At 36.7% G+C, this 26217-nt stretch overlaps 1 long non-coding RNA gene across 1 annotated transcript in view; it reads left to right on the top strand.

Annotated features, from left to right (window-relative positions):
• Positions 1 to 26217, top strand: part of LOC122487818 — an 88610-nt gene that overhangs the window by 32787 nt on the left and 29606 nt on the right. The gene's annotated exons all lie outside the window — the stretch shown is intronic.

The following is a 26217-nucleotide window of genomic DNA, read 5'->3' on the forward strand; positions in this document are numbered from 1 at the left end:
TCTTTCGAGTTCTTGTGCAAAGTTTGAACAGGTGGGGTTTTGCATATTCATAAAACAAGGAAATTTTAGGCTTCCAAATTACATACATACTCCTCATTTGTTTACTTTTTCACATAAAATATCAGGCTGAAGGTACATAAGCATAGTCAAAACTCATGGCTTTCATCTCTCCAAAGCCATGTTATGATAGTATAAAGATTTGGAAAGGTAGGTATGCAAGGGTTTGTGCAAATCACGTGGTATTGCTTTTACAATGCAAAGAGCCTGCCCCAAAGGAACAAGATTTGCACCCCTTAGTTTACTTATACTCACCAGTGAACACAGAATTCACTCTGACAGCAATACCAAATAACAAATATTAAAATAAATGTGTTTTTGCCTATTGTTTTTATATCAAAATCAAATACATTTAGTACCTTGAATACACAAGATTCTTGTATGTTTTATAACAATTATGAACTAAGATCATATAATTTGCATTCAAGTATATATACCCCACAACTTTTTGGTGGGGACACACCTGGGTTTGAAAAAGTGTACATTTTACTAAGACTATCTAGGTTATTAACTTAAACTGAGCAGCTCTTTCAGGACTGTATACAACTTTCTGCACTGTATGAAATGATAAACATCTACTTTTCTGTAACCCAGAATGTTTAGTCGTTAACGTTGAGATTATTATGTAAATTTTTCATCAGTGACTAAAACAAGCTTGATATAAAATTCAAGGCGTGTCTATATTTAGGGGAGGCAGGCTGAGAAGAGTCCGGGAGAAGAGAAACGTTCCTTTCTCTGTCTTCTCCCCTGGGGACCTGGGAAACATCTTCACTAATGAGCTGGGGTTGTTAATACAGCTATTAGCCCTGTTGTTGCACTTCGGATTATCGCTTTCTGGACCTGAGAAAATGTTGAAAATAAAATAGCGAATTCCACTAGAGTGGGGACAAGAGCTTACGAGCTTTGATGTATTCCACAGTATTTGGCAGAGTGTTAGCCATAGGAAATGATCAAAAATTATTTCTTGCTAACGAATTGAGACCTGGAGTCCTTTCTATTTCTTTCACTCTGCTAAGGTGACTGTACGATTAGGGCTCCTTTTCGAGGTTCAATGTGGGTATATCTCAACACCTTAGAAATTTTAGAGGGTCTCAAAAAAATGAATGAAAAAGCTCACTTTTGGTCTGAAATAGTGTCAGTATATACAATTACAACTGTTAGCACATTTACCTTTTTTTTCTAAGCCTTAAAAATAACATTAGTATACTCCCTTTTGGTGGTTAAACTTCATCTCATAGTGAGAGAAAATTGATAAAAGTTGACAATGGGAAAAGGTAACTAAATGAGATGCTTTTTATTCAGGGAAAAAATGCGGCTAAAAATTTTGTTCTTGAAAACAAACCTAAAGCTATCCAACACACTATAATGTTAGAGTTCTATGTATTAGTCAGCTGAAAGAGAGAGATTGCTCTGTGTAGATATACCCACACACCCCGGAAGCGAGAGACATTGTATTGAAATATCATGGTCTTTTAGAATAATCATTGAGAATGACTTCTAAGAACCTTGTTGCTTTTTGATTTTTTTGTATCACAGCATCAACCTGACTGGGAATATCGTCTTTTGGAACCAGGTTGTGAAAAAGAAAATTGACTTGAGGTAAAGTACAGAGAGAGTCCTCAGCTCTAAAAGCTCCCTGAAATATCACAAGCTTGTAGGGGGTGAATAATTTTTTTTGGTATTTCTGGTCATGATCTCTGTGTAATCTTCAGAAGAGGATATGAGTCTTTAAAAAGGCTGAGTAATCACTATTTTACATTTATAATTCAACATCTAGCTTGGGATGACATGCAATTATCCCCCACCTGCTTTTCATGATGAGATTTCAAACAATGTTTCTGTAGATGTCTCTTTTGCCAGTATCATCTGGGCTTCAAGCTGGAGTTCCTTTGAGAATGTGATATGTGGCCGACTTCAGTGGCTCAGCTCCTTCTGGAAGTTGTGAATACAATTGTAAATACAAATCTGTATTATTCCTTATTTTGTTTCCACATGTTATTGGAGGTGTTGACTTCAGGCTTTGAGTCCCTGGGTGGTTTGAGTCCTGGCTGCCTTAGCAATGACCTTTATCCTTGTATACTCCCATGAAATTTGAGGCAAACCATCTCTCCTTTGCTAATGGTACTCAAATGTGCACTTCTGGGAGCTCTATTCATGGTATCTCCAACAGAGAGTTCACATCTTTGGGGACTTCCTGAGAGGAGTCTTGTGATCTTGAGGGAATAGGACAAAACTTACTGTTTCAAGTTAGTGCATTCATGCAGTACAATAAGTTTACAATACCAGCATTAAGCAGCTCTTATGTCTTCAGAGGTAATACAAGTAGGTATTTTTATTCATTGGAAATGACTTCTACCTTTAATTATTCTATATGTTCTTTTTTTTCTATTAGAACATGATTATATATAACGATTATTGGAAATAAAAAATGATAAAAGCTTAACTGACAAAGATGAGATTCATAATTATTTCCTAAGGGGCTACTTGCTGTCCTGAATTCTGATCTTGTTTAAGATGTTTTTTACTGTCTCTTTAATGTAACATTTCTACTACTTCCTTCCTTCATCTTATTTCTCAGTCACTTCAGTTCTAATTATTACAACCACTTTTTACTTAGGTTTCCTGATTCTAGTCTCTGCCTTATTCCACTGTAACTTGTCTGATTGTGCCAGGTTACATTTCCTCAAGCCCAAATTTCATTATTATACTCCTCTTGATACAAAATCCAAGAACTCCTTAATTGTTATTCTATCCTGCCACCATATACTCAGTAATCTACTTAGCACTAGCCAACTATCCAAATATATCTCCCATTACTTCTCATAACACGTTCTCTATTATAGCTGGGATTTTACATTTTTCCTAATTAGATGTCCCAACTTAGCTTTCACACATGCTTTATTTCCTCACTAGGAATATCTTGCTCTTCCACAGATGACTTTTCCATAGTACTTCTTCTTTTAGAAACTAATATATAGGGGCTCCTGGGAGGCTCAGTCGGTTAAGCATCTGACTTTAGCTCAGGTCATGATCTCACGGTTTTTGAGTTCAAGTCCTACATTGGGCTGTCAGCAGCAGATCCTCTGTCCCCTTCTCTCTCTGCTCCTACCCTGCTCATGTGCCTGTTTTCTCTCTTTCTCAATAAAATAAACACTAAAAAATAACCTACTATGTGTATGTATATTCTCCATTATACTTCACAACTACTATCACCCACGAGGTGATCCTTTACTCTCCAAATTCCTAAGAGGAAGCTGCTACTGGTCAGTTTGTTCTTCCTCAAACTAGGAAAGATACTCTCCAGTGACCTTGCCCTCTGCTTCTTTTCTGTTTGCAAGATCCTAACTAAGAGTACATTGAAAAAAATCTTCCTTATTGAAATAATTGGTGAATAGTGAGTAATTGACAGATATATGATGTTTGACAGTTCTTTGCTCCATATTGGGAATGCATCATTTTCCTTCTCACATGATGGCATGTATGAAATACTACCTCTGGAATTGCAGGAACTTACTTAACAATTGATATATTCAATGATTGTTATGTACCAGGCACGGGAGATTCAGCAATAAACAAGTTAGATAACACCTCACAGGGCTTAAATTCTACTGTGTGAGTATCTATGGGGGCTCACACAGACAATGAACATGATAAATATTTAAAGTACATAGATTTACAGATGGTGACAAGTGTTAAATAAAACAGAATGAACACAAGGGGTATAGGAGTTGTGGTGAGGATGAGAGATTAGAATTTTATATAACTTTTCCAGGGAAGATCTAACGAAAAGGTAATAATTTTATATCGTTTGCTAACATCTGACTTTTTTTTTCTTTTCAAATTTTACTTTAAATTCTAGTTAGTTAACATACAGTGCAATATTGGTTTCAGGAGCAGAATTCAGTGATTCATCACTTACATACAACACCAGTGCTCATTATAACAAGTGACCTCCTTAGTACCCATCACTCATCTGGTCCATCCCCAGCTCACCCCCCTCCACCAACCCTCAGTTTGTTCTCAATCTTTACGAGTCTCTTATGGTTTGTTTCCCTCTCTCTTCTTTCCCCTCCCCATACGTCCAACTGTTTGTTTCTTAAAATCTGACTTTAATATGAAAAACACATGCGAAAAGCTTACTAGAAAGTGTTTTTTGGAACAATCCATGTAAGTGAGTAAAGGAAGCAATATTGTCAGAAGGAGAAATTATATTGCAATGCAATTGCAGCAGAGAACTCAGCTTGGAGAGCTCAAAGGCTGACATGGTCCTTCAGGTTTATATTGAAATGAAGCACAAAGACTGGACTAGTATGCCTTCTTTAAGGACCATAGCAGCTAGGGACTGAGTGGGGCAGTACCACAGGCTTCCGTTTGATATTCACTGTGTTAACCCTTACTGTATAAACCAAAAACGTGATATGAGGATTTTGCCAACTGCCATGTATATTCATTCTAATTATACATTTAGGGACTTGAGAAATGACTACTGGCTGAGTCTGTGAATCCAGTGGATCCACCTTGATATGGTCCAGGATACCATCTATTACCTGGTTTCCATATGTCTCCATTCTAGCATGATGGCCATTATGCTACTGCTGGTCCCCGAGTATCAAGATCCACTCAGACCCCATATTATATTCATTCTATAATATGACATGGTGTTGAAGTTTTCTCACTCATGGGGATCTTTCAATATTTGGGTACTGGCTCTGAGAAGTAGCTCAAGTATAGAAATAGAATAAGGGTTCATAACATTTTTTGAGAGCAGTCACTCTTATCCTCCTAATGAATACCCTTGATTTTTCTGGTTGTTTAACCTGAGCAATACTCATATTGCCTGCTCATTTATTTGGGCTTTAAGAACATTCTGTTTTATTAACTATTTTCATAGGTCTCTGCCTGTAAATGTCTCCTGGCTGCCACTCTGACTTTGACTTTCATTACAGTATTAAATTTATTTTGGTTCTCATAATTAAGTGCTAAAACCTGGTCTCTCTTATTTTGGGATCTTATTACTCCTATTGATTTGAGGAAGCCTAGGTCTGTAATTGATTTTTTAATAATCAACCCCTGCCTATAAAGAACTATCTCAATAATGCTGAAATCTTCACTAGAGCTTTTCTCATTATTTTAATACATAGAAAGTTTTTTGGTCACTTCTTAAAGTCTGACTGGTTATCCAGTGTAGGACACCAACTTCTCTAAGTCTCCTATTGCCCTTCTCTACCATTATCATGGGACAACACTATATCTGGTCTGCTAAGAGCCATCCTAGAAAACATGTTAATACTATCTCCCGGGTGTTGGCACCCTGTATCATAGGAACAAGCTTTTGTATGATACCTTTCCTTTATCCAAGTTTATGTCCTCCCTTCCTTTGATCTAGTATCATTAGAAACCAGTCATATGTATAGGTATTCCATATACATGTTGGTTAGTTTTTATATATGTTGGTTAATTTCTATAGCTGTTTCAGTATGTGGGATCTTTGTTCTGATGCAGGTCCAGAGCTTCCCTGGAAGCAAATTTATAGTTATTGGTCTTTAGGAGAAGTGGGTATAAATCTTCAATAGGTTGAATGTTATGTTATAAGACAAAGGCCTCTGCATTATTGCCATGCAAGAGGGAGTACTAGCCTTTTAAAAGGAAGAGTATAGCACTTTTGCTAGCCCAGAGGGTCCAGATCTAAGGATTCAAGATTTTCTGATGCATCAGACCAGGCATTGCTATTCTAAGTCTCTGAGTTTCACTTCTTTCCAATGACAACTTTGATTTTGGTGGAGTAGTCTTGCCAAGGTTGAAAATTCAATCTTCTTTGGAACTCTCCTATTCTTATAATTAAGTCCTACACCTGATCATCACTTTTTCCACGCTTTACTACATGATATGAGAGACTCTTTTTATCCAGCACAAGGCATCTGTGGCTTTTGCACTTTGCATTACATTGGTGATTAATTGCTCTTGGCCTTTCATTGTCTGTCTCCAGTGAATAGATAGTCCACAGCTATAGTCCTTACAATATCTATTTTTCTTAGCTCAAGCACTAAGATTTTGCTTGCCTATACATTGTCTATCACTGGTATGCCATCCCAGGTGAAAAGCTTTATAAAGTAAACTGCTACTAAAGCCAAGGGCTGTCAGTGATATGCTTACCACCAACAAAGGGAGGTCTAATTGTTCAGCTGGCTAGAGGTTGAGGGTGTGGGGTAGGTAATCTTTCTCCAGTATGCCATTTTAGAGTGTGCTTCTTAGGAACACCCCTGGTACCAACTCTCTCAGATTAAGTTTCCTGGAAATGGAATCAGACAGATTTACATGACAAAGTGCAGCAGGCAATACCCTTGGCAGATATGCCAATATGGAGTAAGAGTAAAAACTTAGCAAGAGGAATGGTTGAACTACAGTGCATTTACAAGAGGGGATTCAGCTGATCCTGTAAGAAGTCTTTAGCTAGAATGACTCTTCAACTCATAACTGAGAAGGGAGATGAACCCTTACATTCCCAGGTTTTCCAATCACTGGATGTGGAAACCCCTGAATTGCACTCAGGCACAACTTAAATAAAGCCTTGGGAAATACAGCTCCTTTTGGTCAAGGACAATTCCTGAGGAGGGACTCAGCTGCCAACACTCCCAGTAGCTGAAAGAACAAGTGTCACAGACATGAAAGGAATTCCAAGTGGTGCAGCAGAAGTGTTCACTTCAGTAACATTTAGGCAAGGACATCAAAGAGATGAGGAATAAAAAGCAAAGACATCTGGAGAAAGACAAATCTGAGCAAAGAGAATGGTAAGTGTGAAAGCCACGAGGCAGACACTTGTCTAATGTAACTGAAGAACTGTAAGAGAACCAGAATGGCTGAATAGAGTAAGTACATGCTATTTATGGGTGGGTAGAAGAATAAAGCAGAATTAGTAGGAATGGGGTGGGTGGTCCAGATTATTGAGAGGCTCCTAGTTTAGCTCAGGAGCTACTCTCAGATACTGGAAAAATATTGCAGGGCTAACAGAATTCTGGATAGCATGTTGAAAATTAATTAAGAAAATTTCACAATAAATCAGGTGAAAAGCAACATGATTTAAGACTAGATTATGACCCCGGTAGCAAATGGTCAGATTCTGGATACAGGTTACAGGTAGAACTGACAAGGTTTGAGAGATGAAGGGTTTGTGAGAAATAGAGGAGCCTGAATAATTGTAAGAACACAGTTGCTATGTACTGATATGGGAAAGACTGTGAAACAAACAAATTTAGAAAGACCAGGAACTCAATTTTTGAATATCATGTATTGAAATAGCTATTAGCCATATTAAGTGTTCAAGCAGGCCATCATACATGAGTCTATGAGTGTAGGACTGGCTAGAATATAATTCTGGCTAGAATATAATTTGAGACTCATCAGCAGATGATGGCATTCAAAACATTCAAAAGTAGATGATATAATGAAGGGCATATGTAAAGATAGAAAAGAGGTTCAGAGGTTGTATCCAAGGTAATTTAAAGAAGTCTGGGAAGTTGTTGCTAACGTGGAAGAAGTATCAGGAGAACATATCTCCTGATCAGGAGAGATAGTCCACGCTCGTGGATTGGAAGAACCACTATTGTCCTCCTAGAAGCCAAGGAAAGGCATGGGGTCTTATGAGATGGGAGTGATTCACTCTGTCAAATGCTACTCATCAAGTCAAGAAAAAAAAATACTGAAAATTAATCCTTGATTCCAGTCAGGCCTACCTGGAATCTTACATTTCCAAGCCAGAATATTATTCACAGCACACATACTACACATCTAAATATTTATTATAAATCAAGCTAACAACTTTTTCTTTAGTGTTTATTCACTTTTGAGAGAGAGACAGACAGAGAGCAAGCAGTGGAGGGGCAGAGAGAGTGAGACAGAATCCAAAGCAGGCTCCAGCCTCTGAGCTGTCAGCACAGAGCCTGACACAGGGCTCAAACTCACAAACCAGGAAATCATGACCTGAGCTGAAGTCCAGCATTAACCAAATGAGCCACCCAGGGACCCCAAGCTAACAACTTTTAAAAAAAGTATTCTTCCTCTTAAAAAAACAGTAACTTCATAGTGCTGTGAAAAGACATGGTCAAATTTAGCCCACTGAGTGATTTTTAATACCAAAATATGAAAGAATGAAGATCTTGCCTCTCTTCTCTTTCCACCATTAACTCTGAGCTCTGTCATGACAGAACTCTTGCACAGGCAAGCTCTGGCCAAGCTCTCTTAACAACATACAAACAGCTACTTCTTGGTAATCCCTCTGGACTAGGGATATGTATACTAGTGGTGTGTTCAACTCTTGAGGGGTCAGACTCAAGAAAGAGGCCCATGCAGATCCTGAAGTGGGTTTGAGTGATTTTAGCAGGAAATTATGGGATTTTGGCTTCTTGGAATGTGGTCTAGAGGAGGAGCATAGACTCCAGGTGGGCATTTCCCTTGGCCCTATGAACTCCTTCCTCTGTGGGAGGTGAGCTCAGACATGAAGGGCCAGAACAGGGATTTCTAAGTTGTGGGGCTCATGGAAGTGGCCCCTCTTGACTGAATATAGAGGTAGTACATAATTTAGAAGTGTTAACCTGGATAACCATGGTTTCAAAACAGTGTTATAAGTGAAAAAAAGGGGGTAGAGAAATCAGAGACTGCAGTGGACATTGCTTTCAAGGTTTTCTTCTGTAAAGCGAAGGGAAGGACTGTCATGGCAACTGGTAGGGACATTGGTCAAAGAGGATGCTTTTGTATATAACCTATGAGGAAGAAACAGTGCAAAGGGAAAATGGTAAGATTTGATAATGCATAATAGAAAAGAGACTGTGTTGTTGAAATGATCTTCTTGGGTAGGTGAGAAAGAATGACACGTAGTGCACAAATGGACGATAGTTTTCTATTAGAAGACTAGACAGTTCATCTACAGTAACAAGAAAGAAGGAAAAGAAAATAAATATTAAAGCAGACAAATGTTTGGTATAATGCTGGAAGGATTCCCATTTACAATTGAGTCCAAAATAATGATCTATCTAGGAATAAACTTAACCAAGGAGATAAACGACCTGTACTCTGAAGACTATAAAACACTGATGAAAGAAACAGAAGATGACACAAAAAAATGGAAAGATATTCCATTCTCATGGATCAGAAGAACCACTCTTGTTAAAAATGTCCATATGACCCAAATACATCTACAGATATAATGCAACATCTATCAAAATAGATTTTGATAGACATTTTTCATAGAACTGGAACAAATAATCCTAAAATTTGTATGAAGCCATAAAAGACCCCAAATAGCCAAAGCAATCTTCAAAAAGAACAAAGCTGAAGGCATCACAACTCCAAACTTCAAGATATACTACCAAAGCTTTAGTAACTAAAACAGTGTGATACCAGCATAAAAATAGACACATAGATCAAAGGAACAGGATAGGGTACCCATACATAAACCTGTGATTATATGATCAATTAATCCATGACAAAGGAGGCAAGAATATGCAATCGGTAAAAGACCATCTCTTCAACATATGGTGCTGGGAAAACTAACATGTGAAACAGTGAAATTGGGCCATTTTCTTGTACTAAACACAAAAATAAACTCAAAATGGATTAAAGACCTAACAGAGAGATGTGAAACCATAAAACTCCTAGAAGAAAACACAAGCAGTAATTCCTTTAACATTGGCCATAGAAACATTTTTCTTGATATCTTTCCTCACGCAAGGGAAACAAAAGCAAAACTGAAGTACTAGGAATACACCAAAACACACACACAAACAAAACAAAACAAAACAAAACACAAAAAACATTTTTGCACAGGGAAAGAAACAATGAACAAAAACAAAAAGGCAACCTAACGAATGGGAGAAGATATTTTCAAATGATATATCTGATCAGGAGTTAATATACAAAATATATAAAGAACTTCTACAGCTCAACACACACACACACAGCAAATAATATGATTAAAAATGCACAGAGAAATTTGATAGATATTTTTCCAAAAGATATACAGATGGTCAACAAACCCCTAAAAAGATACTCAACATCACTACTCATCAGGGAAATGCAAATTAAACTCACAATGAGATATCACTTTATATCTGCCAGATAGGCTAAAATAAAAATCACAAGAAATAACAAGTGTTGGAGAGGAAGTAGAGAAGAGGGAACTCTTGTGCACTTTTGGTGGGAATGCAAATTAATGGAGCCACTGTGGGAAGCAGTATGGAGTTTCCTCAAAAAAAATAAAACTAGAATTACCATATGATCCACTAACTGCACTAACTAGCCAAAGAAACAAAAACACCAATTCTAAAAGATACGTGAACTTCTGTGTTTATTGCAGCATTATTTACAGTAGCCAAGATATGGAAGCAACCCAAGTGTCCATCCATAGATGAATGGATAAAGAAAATGTGGTATTTATACAGAATGGAATATTACTCAGCCATAAAAAAGAATGATATCTTGCCATTTACAATAACATGGATGGACCTAGAGAGTCTTATGCTAAAGGAAATAAGTCAGTCAGAAAAAGACAAATACCATATGATTCCACTCATATGTGTAATTTAAGAAACAAAGGGAAAAAAGACAAAACAACCTGACTCTTAAACACGGGGAACAAAATGGTGGTTGCTAGGTGAGGAGATGGGGTGGGAGATTATGGGTGAAATAAATAAAGGGTGTTAAAAGTATGCTTACCTTGATGATCACTGAGAAGTGTATAGAATTGATGAATCATTGGTAAGCACCTGACTTCAACTCAGGTCATGATCTTATGGTCTGTGAGCTCAAGCCCCACATCAGGCTCTGTGCTGACAGCTCAGAGCCTGGAGCCTGCTTCCAATTCTGTGTCTCCCTCTCTCTCTGCCCGCCGCCCTCCCCCCCCACCCCATGCTATGTCTCTCTCTCAAAAATAAATAAACATTAAAAAAATAAAAAATGAATTGTTGAATCATTATGTTTTACACCTGAAATTAATATAACACTAAATGTTATTCTTGAATAAAGAGATAATAAAAATAAATGTCTCTTTGGATGGCTTCTTTTTTATTTAAATAGGAAGCAAGAGAGGGAGCATGTATTGGAGATACTAAAAAAGAGTGAAATAGTCATCTAATTTGTTACCAGTTCAACCTAAATAACCCTTTATATCAGCCATAAAACCGCAACCATCCAATTCTACCAAAGATGCCTCAGCAGTCATTGTGTTGTACAAATCCCTAAATCTTTTCCTTTAGGGGTTGTCCTTAAATTCCTCAGGAACTTGGAGATTGCTAACAGCTCATTTCTCTGAAACCTCTCTCACATGGACTTTCATGTTCTGGCTAATAACCTTTTATGCCTTCACACCTGGTCTTCTGTCTTCACTGAATTCTTTCACTGTTACTTTTTCTAAAGCAAGATTCTTTCACATTTCTGTCTTTAAATCCGATGCTCCTTCTTCAGACAGCCTCATTTCCTCTTTAGGATTCAAGGATTACTGTTTCTTATCCAGGTACATACTTCACCCTCTCTCCCTGATTATTGGGGCAGACTCCTAAAGAATTTACTTCCTCTTTTCTTTCTACCAAACTCTTGCTCAATCTGATATCACACGGGTGTGAGAGTTATCTTCCCAAGGAACAAATGACTCTGTCCTTTATAACATGTCCATTGTTTAAAGTAAAAACTTTTAGAAGACCCAAAGGACATAAACTAGATTTTTTATTTTTATTTTTTAGTAATCTAAACAGTAGGATTTGAAAAACTATTATCCTAAAAACGTGAAATACTGAACAAATGCTCTTTCTGGAAATTACACAATTCCTGCCCCCACTTCTGACCACACTTTCCCGGAATAATTGTTGAGTTACAAGTTCAAGTAAAACTGAAGTTTGCCCTACACCAAACACTTACCAAGACCAGGGAGCTATAAGCCTATAGAAATAATCCACTGTACAAGACCCTCCACTTCCAAATATTTCTCTGTAAATATTTACTTTGTGTTTCCAGCTTGAAGGAATGTCTCAGAAAATAAAATGTCTTGTAAAACTTTTAAGTCTATACTAGTTAATCCACCTTTCTCCTGAATTGTACATTTGTCTCCTATATTCTAAATCCTAGTTGAATTTTTTGTTTTTCATACCTTTTTTCGCTAGCTCATCATGTCTTTCATCATTAACCTTGTGCTGTTCTTGTTGCCTCAATGCCCTTTCTCATCTCAAAAAGGTTTAATGCCCAATTCAGTGTCACCACATCCACTACACTCAACTCTAACAACACTTGAAAGCTGTTTACATATTCTCTGAAAATATAAAATTTTACTGTGACCCATTTTTTAAAAAAATGTTTATTTTGAGAGAGCGAGAGAAAGAGCGAGTGGAAGAGGAGCAGAGAGAGAAGGAGAGAGAATCACAAGCAACCTCAGCACTCTCAGTGCAGTGCCCGGTGAGAGGCTTGATCCCATGAACCATGAGATCACGACCTGAGCTGAAATAAAGCGTCAGAGGCTTAACCAACTGATCCACTGGGGTTCCCCTACCAGGACCACTTTTACAGTAAGTAACTGAACATATTGCAATTCATTTAAATAATTTATATATCTGGTTTATTGTTGGTTTGCAAGCACCTCAGGGGCTTTCCAAGTATAATCTGAAACTGGCCCCACAACGTGGAGGGCAGGGAGAGACTGAAGAAAGAAGTCACTCCAGATTGGTAGATGGAAGTTTTAAGAAGCAAAGAAACTTACATTCAAGGCTTGTCCTGGGTGGCTGCAAGACGAGTAGCTTTCTGCACCTGCCCATGAAATCTTAAAAGTGTGCATAGAGGTTTTAACTAGGTTCAGTCACATATTCCTGCCAGATGGTCTCAACCATTTATCACTATCTCAAGGCTATGTCCTTGTAGCAGCCTCTGGGATCAGGGAAGGCAAGTGGACCCCATAATCCAAGGACATGGGGAGTGGGTAAGGAACCTCCAATTGCTGGGTCCAGCTCACAGCAATCAGGTCTTCTTGATGACCCACCCCCAACAATTACTCGTACTAACTGAAAAACTATAGGCTCCAGAGACAGAAAAATCTGAAAAAAATACCGCATGTTATTTGTACTTTAGTCAGAACTATGCGACAGTCTTCTGCAATGATGGGAATATTCTGTATCTGCACAGTCTAAAACTATCCATTCGCTGCATGTGTCCACTGAGCACTTGAAGTGTGTCTAGTGCAAATAAAAACTACATTTTAAATTTTTAAAAATTTTAATTATTTTGGGTTTAAACTTAGATAGGTACAAGTAGCTACTGGCTTTAGTTACTGCATGTTCAGCCTGCAGGTATACACACTGAGATTTCTTGTGTAAATGTCATCTGCAAAATCCCTTCATCTCACCACATGTAAACCCTTGCTGTGAATGCTGCTATAAGATTCATATCTGGGGCACCTGGGTGGCTCAGTCAGCTGAGCGTCTGACTTCGGCTCACGTCCATATCTTGCAGTTCATGATTTCAAGCTCTGCGTCTGGCTCTGTGCTGACAGCTCAGAGCCTGGAGCCTGCTTCACATTGTGTCTCCCCGTCTTTCTCTGTCTCTTCCCCACTTGTACTCTGCCTCTCTCTCTCTTCCTCTCTCTAAAATAAACATAAAGGAAGTTAAAAAAAATTCACATCTCATCTAGCCATTGCCAAACTGCACTGTGCATAACAACTTGGGCCTTCTCTCTATGACTCATGCTGCATAATCCTAATCTGACTGTTTCCCTCTTTATCCCCACACTTCCCAAAACACATGAAAGCCTAAAAACAGTCACAAAGCCATTACTCTCTGAAAACGAACCCATGATCCAGTATTTTCATTCTTATTTGTTGCGGTTTCTATTTGTTACACACATATGAGTCAGAGACATTACTGGATGCTTGATGGTAGCGGGAAGAAAAGTTAATGTGTTTCAATGACTGTGCATTTTTCTCATCCTTTGTTGTACTAGCAAAAGAATAATTTCATGTCTCCCTTGAATTATCTTTTCCCTAGAAAATCCTCAAATGGTTTATCTGCCTATTCAACACACTTTATATCTCTCCTGAAATTTTGAGCTACAGTCGTACCACAGAATGATATTCTTAAAGAATATTAAAAAAATGGTCAGGACAATAATCCAAGTGCACATGAAAAAAGAACTGTGGTGTAAGAGGTTTATGGTTAATGTCAGAAGAATTGTATAGATACACAGGCACACAAAGACCCAAGGAATTCAGAGAAGAGACCTATTGCTTTTATATGCTTCCATATGTAAGGAATCTTATATAAAAAAGTTAGGATTCTAGCTATGTTTTGAATTATAAGTAAAATTGCACATGGATAAAATAAAAAGCAAGCAGAGCACTACTGTGTTTGTAGTTGTGTCATCCTGTGCTAATTTCTTAATATTTAAAAACTGATTTTCTTCCCTTGTAAAATGAGAGACTTACTACATCCATTTTTTTAATTTGAAGATTAGAAACAATGTCCTTAAAACTCCTAGCATGGTGCTTAGAGGATCACAGCTTTTTAATACAGAGTAGCATTTATGATTTTTCCAGATGAAGGAAACTGCATGTTCTGAGAACCAGAGGTGAGAATTCCCACAGACACAGGAGAGTTTAAGAGACAGTGTGGTGAGATACCATGAACAGATCAGTTTGGCTCAAGGACTTTGTATATCTGGGAGCAATATGAGACATATATAGAAAAATATACTGAAACAAGATTGTGAAAGGCACTTTGCTCCAAGGTAAGGAGTTTATCATATAGATTGGAAGGAGCCAATAAATGCTCTTCAGTAACATGGTAGCCAAGTAGATGCGGTGTTTTAAGAATAGAAACTTATGTACTATACTTGGAAAATGGAGTAGATATAGAGCATCAAGTCAGGAGTCTGGCACGGTAATTGAAACATCAGAAAATAAGGATTAGAATTAAGGTATCAAAAGTGGGAACATAAAAGTGATGTACAAATTGAAAAAATAATACCTATATAAAGGTAATAGATGCTTGATCAAAAGAGGAACATGGAATGAAAATTTGGTGTAGCAAAAAGAATTTTTGGGAGTTAGTCTTGAGCTCAAAATCCTGCCTTCACTTTTTGCATGAACTTAATCATATACTCAATTTCCCTGAGCCTCCATTACCTCCTTTGTAAAATAAAACTAATGATAGCAGTGAATTTTCTGTGCAATTATAATATGGTGTAATAGTAATGTATTTTTTGTTCTGAATTGGAATGATGATGGTATAAATGAGCAGGATTTGGAAAAAAGAAAAAAAATATTTGAAACAGGAAATAATAAGACTAACATTTATTTGATATGAGTTGAAGGATCTCCTTGAGGTAACATATAATAGGCATTTGAAAATTCATGACTAGTACTGAAGAGAGGGACCGTTATTTAATTTTGAAAACAGAGGATGTTTTAGAAGTATGGGGTAGAAATCTAGGCCTGAGGTGTCAGAATTGTAAGGTTTCCGAACCTACAACTCTGTATCCCTGAGTGTAGTTCATGATGAAATCTGATTTAGAGCATGGGAATAGATTTCCTAGCCTGTTGCTCTTACCTTTCCCATTGAGTCTCTACAATATGGCTAAATATGGTTGTCTAAGCCTCATTTGAAAATCTCCATTGATTTTGAGATGTGGCATTCTCACCTCTCTGCTAAACAGCTCCAATATTCCCATTTAGTTTCAGACATTATCACATTTCCATAAGTTATTTGCTGTTCATGGCAAAATTTCCCAGGACTTTGCAGTCTTCCTCAAAACCAACCCTTCTTTGCTTTAGCTTTCTGTTTCCTGGAGTTACTTCTTTTTTAAAGTTTATTTATTAATGCTGAGAGAGAGAAAGAGAGAGAGAGAGAGAGAGAGGGAGAGAGAGAATCCCAAGCAGGCTCCATACTGTCAGTACAGAGCCCAATGGGTGTTCAATCTCACAAACTGTATGAGATCGTGACCTGAGCGGAAATTAAGAGTTGGATGCTTAACCGACTAAGCCACCCAGCTCCTTCCCTACCCAGATGTAATTTCTATGTGGGATGTCATTATGAATCCCAAATGTGTCCAGGATATCAGGGTTATGCAACATTCATTTAAAAGTTGAAAATATGGAGTATGTAAATTTGAAAATTTGTTTTAGGGAAGTGCAGATCTAGCAGTCAGGGCAGTGGATTTATATTGTGGTTGCGTTGACTCAAACAATTTGTGTCAGATGCAAAAAAGTTAGAGTCAGACTTTCCTCTCTCAGCTTTAAAAAATAATACAAACTGAAACATTTCCCATCAAGGGCCATAATGGGTCATTGGCAGAATGCAGAAAAGTCTTTATTATCCATCATAGTGTCTACCTAGAATGGGGAGCCAACATTGTTAAATAATCATTGCCCTAAATTCTGTTTGACCTGAGACCAATCCCTTTAAAGAGAGTTACCCTGATATGAAATGAGTGACATTATTATTTACCCCAACCTACCTCCCCTTTGAGAGTTCCTTTCCTTTCCTATCTCTTGGTGCATTCTTCCTTCAAGCTCAGAGACCCACAAAACTTCCCATTTTCTAAATGACACACTTCCTTCAAACCCTCCCACTAAACAGAACCTTGTAATTCAGACCTATTCTACCATCTAAAGATCAAGCTATTAAATCTGTCTTAGTAAGCAATACAGGGGAACGGAAAGTCAAGCAGATCTCACTGAGCTTAAGTCATCTTCCCTAAAAATAACAATAATAAATTCTATAGTCACAAGTGAACTAACACATGAGAGGATATTAAAACAGTGTCTTGCCTCTGGCAGTATTTTTTTTTTAATGATATTCTTCCTGGTCCTGCTCCAAAAAGAGATGTTCTGATAGGACTTACCTAAGTAACCAGGGATGATTATATCTCCAGAACAATTCTTTATCCTGCGGGGGTGGCCTAATGGACATGTTTACTAGGATTTTGCATAGATATCCTTGGGTGGACCCTGTGCCTAGTCACCCACACCCTTATTCAGGATTGAAGGTTACTCTCCTACTTGCTAGAATGTTTCTGCCTAATGATAGCTGGGAGCTTGTCACTTTTCTCCAGAAATTTCCCTCAGCCAAAAATATCTACCTCACCCAAGGTCACACATCCCAAAGGGGATGTGCATCCAATGATTGGGGTCTCCAGTCAAGACAAATCTGAAGAACCATCTCAGCTTCAGAGCTCCCTGCCAACTTTGCTGAAACATTATTACTGCCCAGCACCCCAACATCTCCTCCTACCTGATTCTGATACTTTTACTTCCCCCAAAAATGTTGATCCTGGGAGCCCTTCTTAATAAGATTCCTGTACAATCATCTGTTCCAGAGTTGGCTTCCCAGGGAACCACACCAAATAACATGCTCCACACCAAAATGGATGACCACCAATAATAACAGCACAACTTGTAGTAAACCTGTAGTTCACATGGCATTTCGTGTGCCGAACAGCACACTGAAGCTCAATAAACCAAGGTATTTTTGCCACTTACTCTCACTGTATCCCCACAGCCAAGGAAACAAAGAATCTACTCAATTTTTAATAGGCTTTATTTGTTAAAACAATTTTAGGCTTATAGCAAAACTGAGCAGAAAGTACAGAGATTTCTCATGTACCTCTGTCCCTATGTGCATAGCCTGTCTCATTATTAACATCCCCATCAAAACGGTACATTTGTTACCATTAATGAACCTACATTGATACAACATTATCGCCCTAAGTCTATAGCTTAAATTAGGGTTGACTCTTGGTATGCTACATTCTTTGGGTTTGGACAAATATACAATGGTATTATCTATCATTATAGTATACAGAGTAGAGAGTAGTATCACTGAGCTACAAATCCTTTATGTTCTACCTATACATCCCTCCTTCCCCCTAACCCTTGACAACTACTGATTTTTTTTTTTTACTGTCTCCATGGTTTTGCCTATTCCAGAATGTCATATAGTTGGAATCATATAGTATGCAGCCTTTTCCGATTGGCTTCTTTCACTTAGCAATATGTATTTAAGTTTTCTTCATGTCTTTTCATGACTTGAAAGTCCATTTCTTTTTAGCAATGAATAATATTCCATTGTCTGGATACACCACAGTTTAATTTTTCATCACCCACTGAGCAACATTTTGACTGCTTCCAAATTTTGGCAATTATCAATAAAATTGTTATACATCCATGTGCAGATTTTTGTATGGACATAAGTTTTGAAGTCCTTTGGAAAAATACCAAGGAGAGAGTATAATTGCTAGGTTTTATAGCAAGAGTATGTTTACTTTTGTAGAAAACCACCAAAATGTCTCCAAAATGGCTTTACCATTTTACATTCCTACATGCAGTGGATGAGAGTTCCTATCGCTCCAAAAGCACTGTCTCATTTTTTAATTCGCATTTCCTTGATGACACACAATGTAGAACATCTATTTATATTCCTGTTGCCATGTATATATCTCTTTGTGTCTTTTAAAGAATTGGCCTACCCTATCAAATTCACTGAAGTTGTCAAATTTGTAGGCATACAACTGTTCCTTCTAATGTTAATTGGATCTGTAATGCTGTACTTTCTTTCATTTCTAACATTAGTCATTTCTGTCCACTCTCTTCTTCTGTTAGTCTGTGTACAGGCTTATTCATTTTATTGATCTTTTCAAAGAACTAGCATTTCTTTTTTCCAGTTTTTTGTTTAGTGATTTTTCTCTATTAGTTTCCTGTTTCCAATTTCATCAATTTCTGTGGCAATTTTTATTTATCTTATATTGCTTACTTTGTATTTATTTTGCTCTTTTTTTCTAGTTTCCTAAAATGGAAGGCTAGATGACTAATTTTAGATCCTTATTATTTGGTAATATATTCATTTAATGTTATAAATTGTCCTCTAACTATGACTTCACTGTTCTCCAAATTTTGATATGGTGTGTATTCATTTTCATTTAGTTAAAATATTTTTAAATTTCTCTTAAAATTTCTTCTTTGACCCATGTACTATTTAAAAGTATGCTGTTTGACTCCCAATTTGGTATAATTTATACCTTTTTGTTATTGATTTCTCGTTTAACTTCATTGTGGTCTTACAGCAGTCATTGTATGATTTCTACTCTTTTAAATTTGGTGAAATGTGTTTTATGGTGCAGACTGTGGTCTATCTTGATGAATGTTCCACATAAGCTTGAGGAGATTATGTATTCTGCTGTTGTTGGAAGACTTGGCCTATAAATGCCTGTTATACCCAATTGATTGATAGTATTGTTTTCAACTATGCTCTTATTAACTTTCTGCCTGCTGGATCTGTCCATTTCTGATGAAGGGTGTTGAAGTCTCTAACTATGATAGTGGATTCATCTATTTGTCCTTGCAGTTCTATTTTTGCCTTGTTTTATTGCTAGGCACATACCTTAAGGATTATTTTGTCTTCTTAGAGAATTGACCCCTTTACCACTATGTAATGACCCTCTTTATTATTATTTCTCCTTCAATTTTGAAGAATGATATCTCAGAGTACAGAAATTATACTTTAAATATTTCACCCCACTCCCTTCTTGTTTACATGGTTTCTGAGAGGTTGTACATAATTCTTATTTTTGCTCCTTTATAGGTCAGGTGTTTTCTGCCCCCTCCACTGACTTTTATCAGGATGTATCCCTTACCTTTGATTTTCTGTAGTTTGACTAGAACAGATCCAGGTGTAGTTTTTGTTTGCTTCTTTGTTTGTTTTGTCACGTATCCTTCCTGGTTTTCTCTGAGCTTTCTGGATTTGTGGTTTGGTGTCAAATATTAATTTGGGGGAAATTTTCAGTCATTATTGTTTCAAATATTTCTTTTGATCCTTTCTTTCTTCTCCTTCAGGCATTTCCCATCACACATATATTATACATTTTGTACTTGTCCCACAGTTCTTGAATTATGTTCTGGTTTTTATCATTCTTTTTTCTTATTATTTTTCAGTTTTTGGAGACTTCTACCAAGATGTCCTCAAGCTCAGAAATTCTCCCTCCCTTTTAGAGAGCTTGCCTGATTATTACTCAGTTCAATAAGCAGCAGTTCAGTAAAAAGCAGATCTTCATGATCCAGCTCTTCCTTAATTCCCCAGTCACATTTCTTATTACACGGCACCCCCACTATAGTCATACTTAGCAGCTTAGCCTTAAAGGCATGATATTCTTTCTCTGAACTCCAGATGTTTTGCACAAACTTCCCCCTGTGTCTTGCCTTATCTTGCTAATATTATTCACCAATACATGAAATTGCATAGTTTTTAATTCATTCAATTAGGTTCCAAAATAACTAGGGAAGATTCTAAGTATTATTTACTATTTTAGTCTCTAATCTTGACGTAATGCCTGACATGATACACATTCATTTTTTTTTTTTAATAAGGGATTTCTCAGGGCACCTGGGTAGCTCAGTCAGTTAAGTGTCAGCTCAGGTCATGATCTCACCATTCATGGGTTCGAGCCCCACATTCAGCTCTGTGCTGACAGCTTGACATAGCCTGGAGCCCACTTCAGATTCTGCGTCTCCCTCTCTCTCTGCCCCTCCCCTGCTCACACTCAGTCTCTCTCTCTCTCTCTTTCTCTCTCAAAAATAAATAAACATTAAAAAAAATTTAAAGTGATTTTTCCATTTGCAATGGCATGGATGGAGCTAGACAGTATTATACTAAGTGAAATGAGTGAGTCACAGAAAGAGAAATACCATATGATTTCACTCATCTATGTTATTTAAGAAACAAAACAGATGAACAGAGGAGGAAAATAAAGAGAGGAAAACCAGAAAAGAGACTCTTAACTATAGAGAACAAACTGAGGGTTGCTGGAGGGGCGGTGGGCAGGGGGATGGGTTAAATGAGTGATGGGTATTAAGGAGGCTACTTGTTATCATTCACACTGGGTATTGCATGTAAGTGATGAATCACTAAATTCTACACCTGAAACTAATATTACACTGTATATTAACTAACAGAAATTTAAATAAAAACTTGGAAAAAATAAGTGATTTCTATGTTGAAATGAGTACTTTGGTGGGGGGTTGCTAACTTGATATAATCAAATCATTTTGAAAGTTTTTTTTTTCTCTTAAAGTTATTGATATAATTTGAGGACTCTGCATCAATCAAAATAGAACAAGAAATAACGCATTAACAAAAAATGACAAAGTTTCACGTACTTGAAACAACAATAATTTCATAGTCATTACATGGAGACAACATTCATGCAATGAAAAGACTAGAATTCTAAGTACAGGGTACTGGGGAATGTTTAGCAAGTAAAATAAAGAAGAAACTTTTTCTCTATTCTAGTATAATTACATGAAGATAACTATTTCTATTATTTTCTACTGCACAGAAATACATTTATATTCACCTATATGGGTTTGTGAATAAACTCATACATATAAATAAAGCTTATAATGGAATGTTTAAGAATATTTAGGTATTTAATAGCCAGTTATTAATTACATTTTTCTAGAGTGAGATATTTATATTTTGAGTAATATGACTATTTTCTCTAAATCACTCTAAAAGAGTGATTATCTAATTTTTTTCCTAATAATATTCCAGAATGAACATACCTGAAGGGTGTTTTCTTTTCAGATGAATTAGCAAGAATGAAACTTTCTCACAGAAGACTTTAGTGATAGTTTGTGAATTATATGCATATTTTTCCAAGTTTTATGTTTTAGATTAGTACTAATCAAATTCTAAGATCTTATTATTTTTATAGTTTTTTGTTTAAAGTATTTGGTTGTAGCAATTATTCCAGTTATTGAAAGGATTGTTGGGTTTTTTTTAATTTTTAAAATATTTTATTTTTGAGAGGAGAGAGAGAGAGAGAGAGAGAGAGAGAGAGAGAGAGAGACCATGAGTGGGGGAGGGGCAAAAAGAGAGAGAGACACAGAATCTGAAACAGGCTCTAGGCTCTGAGCTGTTAGCATAGAGCCTGACACAGGGCTTGAATTTGGGAACAACATCATGACCTAGTCCAAAGTCAGACACCTAACCAACTGAGCCATCCAGGTGCCCCAGGATTGTTGGTTTTCTAATTGGTGTGCTAACATTCTCTGACTTGTTTCCCAGAAGTGGAGAGAATGTCATACTTTAGGAATTTTATTTTTTATGTCTATTACTACTGAGAAGGCAGATTTATAACACTTCTGTTAAATGAAAGTATACGTTACCTCCTATTCTTGCTCAATTTCTAGTAGTTTATTGCTTCTTTCTGTCGCCAATATTCACAAGAAAGGATCCACTCTGCTCATGAGTAGAATAAGTAAATAGATAAACATACCATATCATTTGAGTAGTTCTGAATTTCTCCACCAACCAGTTCCAATGTCTCATGTTCCCACAGGCCAGGCTTTTAAAGAACAGTTATTTTGGCACATTTATAATGTGAACTCACACAAATGTTTTTATCTGTTTTCTCTGTGTTGTTGCTCTGTTGTCACATTTTATTTCCCAGAATATTAAAGAGCAATGGTAAATTGTTGAGTTATTTTAGAACTATAAATAAAAAGGAAAGGAAGAGAGAGGCTTTAGTTATAGGCCAAAAAGCACAGATCAAGTCAACCACTCTCTTTCTTGTTCTATAAAAATACTGATCAAGGGAAGATTAGAAAGGGTCAAGGAAAGCTATCCTTCTTGCATGCCTTTGGAATACATCTTTTCATCTATGAAGGAGGATATGTGTGTGTGTGTGTGTGTGTGTGTGTGTACATGTATGCATGCATTTCTTAATCTTATATATATTTATTCACTTATTTCAGTATCTTCCAATATAGTATTTCTCTAATCCAAAAGGTAAAGGACAGTGGAAGGGACTCAGTTCCACTATAATTATTTCCACCTAATCTTGCATAGGTGGGATTATGTCTCCTGAAGTGGACTGAGAACTTCCTGGGTAGAATACTTCCATTTTTTTTCTTTTAATTTCCATAGTACCTGGAACATCAAGGCCTTCAATAAATCTTGTTTAGAGGAATGAATGAATAAATAAATTGTTGGATATACTTTCTTCAAAAGAATAACCATTTCCATGCAAATTCAAAAGAAGACTAAAAAATTCTTACTGTGTGGATTACTATCAGACCCATCTGAGAGAAATGCAAAGGAATCACATGAAAGAGAATATGAAATTAGTAGGAAATCAAAGGAATGTAATACCTTATGTAATTTATTTTTAATCACTCATGCTCTCATTACTCTCCAAATTGTCATAGACAGATGAGAATTAAAACGTTTTTGGTTTTGCTATCACTTGTATGCTGTGCTATTCTATAATAATATAAGTAGTTTTAAAAGTTTGGCAAAGAAATCCTACGTAGTTCATTTATATCCTTTAATGTATACCTTGAAATAAACTTTCTTGGGTTTTACTCTCTTAGAGGCATTGTAAGTACAGAGGAGGATACTGGGACATCACTGGACCAATAAGAATCTCTATTTTTTTTTCCTTGACTACATCTGCTATTTGCCTATAACCTGATTTCTTTCAGGCTTTCTTCCTATTGACTCCTCTTGACAACCAGCCAAAAGGAATTTAAAGGCAAACACAGTGAAAAGGCGCATTCAGCTTTTTCTTCACTCCTGATCACAAAGCTATTCTTCATTTCTTTTAGTTAAAAGTGCCATATATAAAAACTTATGGAGTAGAAAATTTGGGGATTTGGGGTTTGAAACTTTTGAAAACTTGTATGTCATCCTGAGGCTCTAATCTTTATTTCAAACACCCTCTCCCTCACCTCCACCTGCCTTTCCTGTCAGACCCCAGTAGCTTCTTTACTGCTTCATCCTCAATTTCCTGGAGAATCAACTGTGGAAGTTGGGAACTGGAAGATCCTTCTAAGCAGGAAGCATGATTATGTATCTTTTTTTATTTTGTCTCCCTTAGAGTCCCTGAGGTATAGAAAACCTTTAAAATGTACTTATTGATTTTTCTGACTGCTTTACTACTAGGTGTCCACATAAATAAGAGAGTAAATAAATGAGTAATCACAGTTTTATTATAGATAATCTCCTATTTTCCCTATCCCCTTATTCTTTCAAGTTCTTTTAAGATAAGTCAATGTAATTAGCTTATTATTCATTATATTTTGAAATATAATAATTCTTAATATCATTATGGTTTATAACCTACTACTAGTTATTTTGAACGCCTCAATTTTAAGAGTAAACATTGAAGACTAGCATGCCCTTATAAATATTTGATACTAGCATTGTTTTCTTTCTCTTGTTTTCTTTGCTTTCCTTTGTATTTCAGAAACAGTATGCCCAAAGAAAGCCCAACTTGTTCAGGTGAAGGAGGCATTTCTCAGAGGGAATATAGTCTGCTTTCTTGTGGTTCTTTATCCTTTCCTATAAGGCTTTCAGGAAGTAATGTCCAGAATCTGTTATCCTTAAAGGCAATTGGGCGATGCTTTATTTTTACCTGTTGTCTCATACCAGGTCTATGGCTCTGTAGGTAATAAAACGAAGTTTAAAAATTGAAAACATGGGGCACCTGGGTGGCTCTGTTAAGCCTCCGACTTCAGTTCAGGTCATGATCTTGCGGTTCAGAGTTCAAGCCCCTTCAGCCTCTGTGCTGACAGTTTAGAGCCTGCTTTGGATTCTGCATCTCTCTCTCTCTCTTTCTCTCTCTCTCTCTCTCTCTCTCTCTCTCTCTCTCTGCCCCTCCCCCGCTGGCACTGTGTCTCTCTTTTTCTCCCTCTCTCTCTCTCTCAAAAATAGATAAACTTTAGAAAAAATGTTTTTTAAAGGTGTGAAAACTTACCTATTGTGGTTGCAAATAAAAAGAATGCAATAAAAAATGGAACTTTTACTCTGAATGGAATGAGCAAATGAGCAAAATGCAAATAGAGTACTATGCAGGAAGATATTAATAAATTGTTGACAAGCTGGCAAGTTTATGAAATCTGGAGCAAAACAGAAGCTTGGAATTTTATGGCTAGATGATATGAGAGATTACATAATGAAAGGTTTTATGTCATAGATTAGAGACCTGAGGTGTTTTGTTTTGTTTTGTTTGTTTTTCAATGTAATTCAGTAAGTTCAGAGCCAAAACAGAAATAAAATCGAGGTTTTCCTACATTAATCCTAGTTCTAGGGGGACTTTTAAAATATCGTTCATGTTGGGGTTCCTGGGTGGCTCAGTAGGTTAAGCCAAGACTCTTGATTTCAGGTCAGGACGTGATGTCAAGGTCTTGTGATGGCAGTGCTGGGCTCCCATGTTTGGTCATGGAGCCTGCTTAAGACTCTCCCTCTCCTTCTCCCTCTGACCCTCCCCTGCTTATGGGCATGCACACATACTCTTTCTCTCAAAAAGTAAAAATAAAAATAAAAAATAAAAGATTGTTCATACTATTAATACATGCTCTCTGAGACGGAGGATTTTTGCCTTCTCCACTGTGGTACCCCTAGTGTCTAAAACAATGCCTGACCATATTAGGCACTCAACTACTATTTATGGGATATTTATGGGATATGTAAATATGTACTGAATCAATATATTGATTCATTAAGACTTAACTTTTGAAGGGCTTGCAACAAAGTTTCTATGTAAAATGATAATGTCCAAGATATGAAAGCCCTAAAATATTTGAAATTATTTTAAGTACTCATGAATTTTTAGTAGAGTTAAATTATATGTAACTACTGATATTTGAACATTTTGACCTATAAAAATGACCAATTCCATGTTTCAGTTGAGAAATCACTGACATACATTCAATCATGTATAATTCCAAGAATATGAAAAAATGCTGCGATATAATGTTGGAAAATAACATATCACCTCTGCTGGTGATCTCTGCCAATTTCAAAAAGGTTATTTTATCTTATTAAGCTGGGTGATGTAACATTAGAATCATCCCCGAAACCTGATAAAATGTACAATTCTAAATCCTTGGCAGCTACAATTATGGACTAGAAAATCGAATCTAAACTCCTTGTCCTGGCATTCAAGGCCCTTTGTGGTACCAGATTATAGCTTTGGTATGGCACCATCACCAGTCTCATTCTACTCCTTTCACTCCCAATTATTCATTATATATCCTTAAGTCTCCCTGTCTTTGCTATCTCTAACTCAAATTCTGTACCAGTTTGTCAAATTAAATAATTTCCAAGTCACTTCTTTACAGATTTACTTAATTGTTTATT

The sequence above is a fragment of the Prionailurus bengalensis genome, chromosome A2 (assembly GCF_016509475.1).
Source record: "Prionailurus bengalensis isolate Pbe53 chromosome A2, Fcat_Pben_1.1_paternal_pri, whole genome shotgun sequence".
Classification (NCBI taxonomy): Eukaryota; Metazoa; Chordata; class Mammalia; order Carnivora; family Felidae; genus Prionailurus; species Prionailurus bengalensis.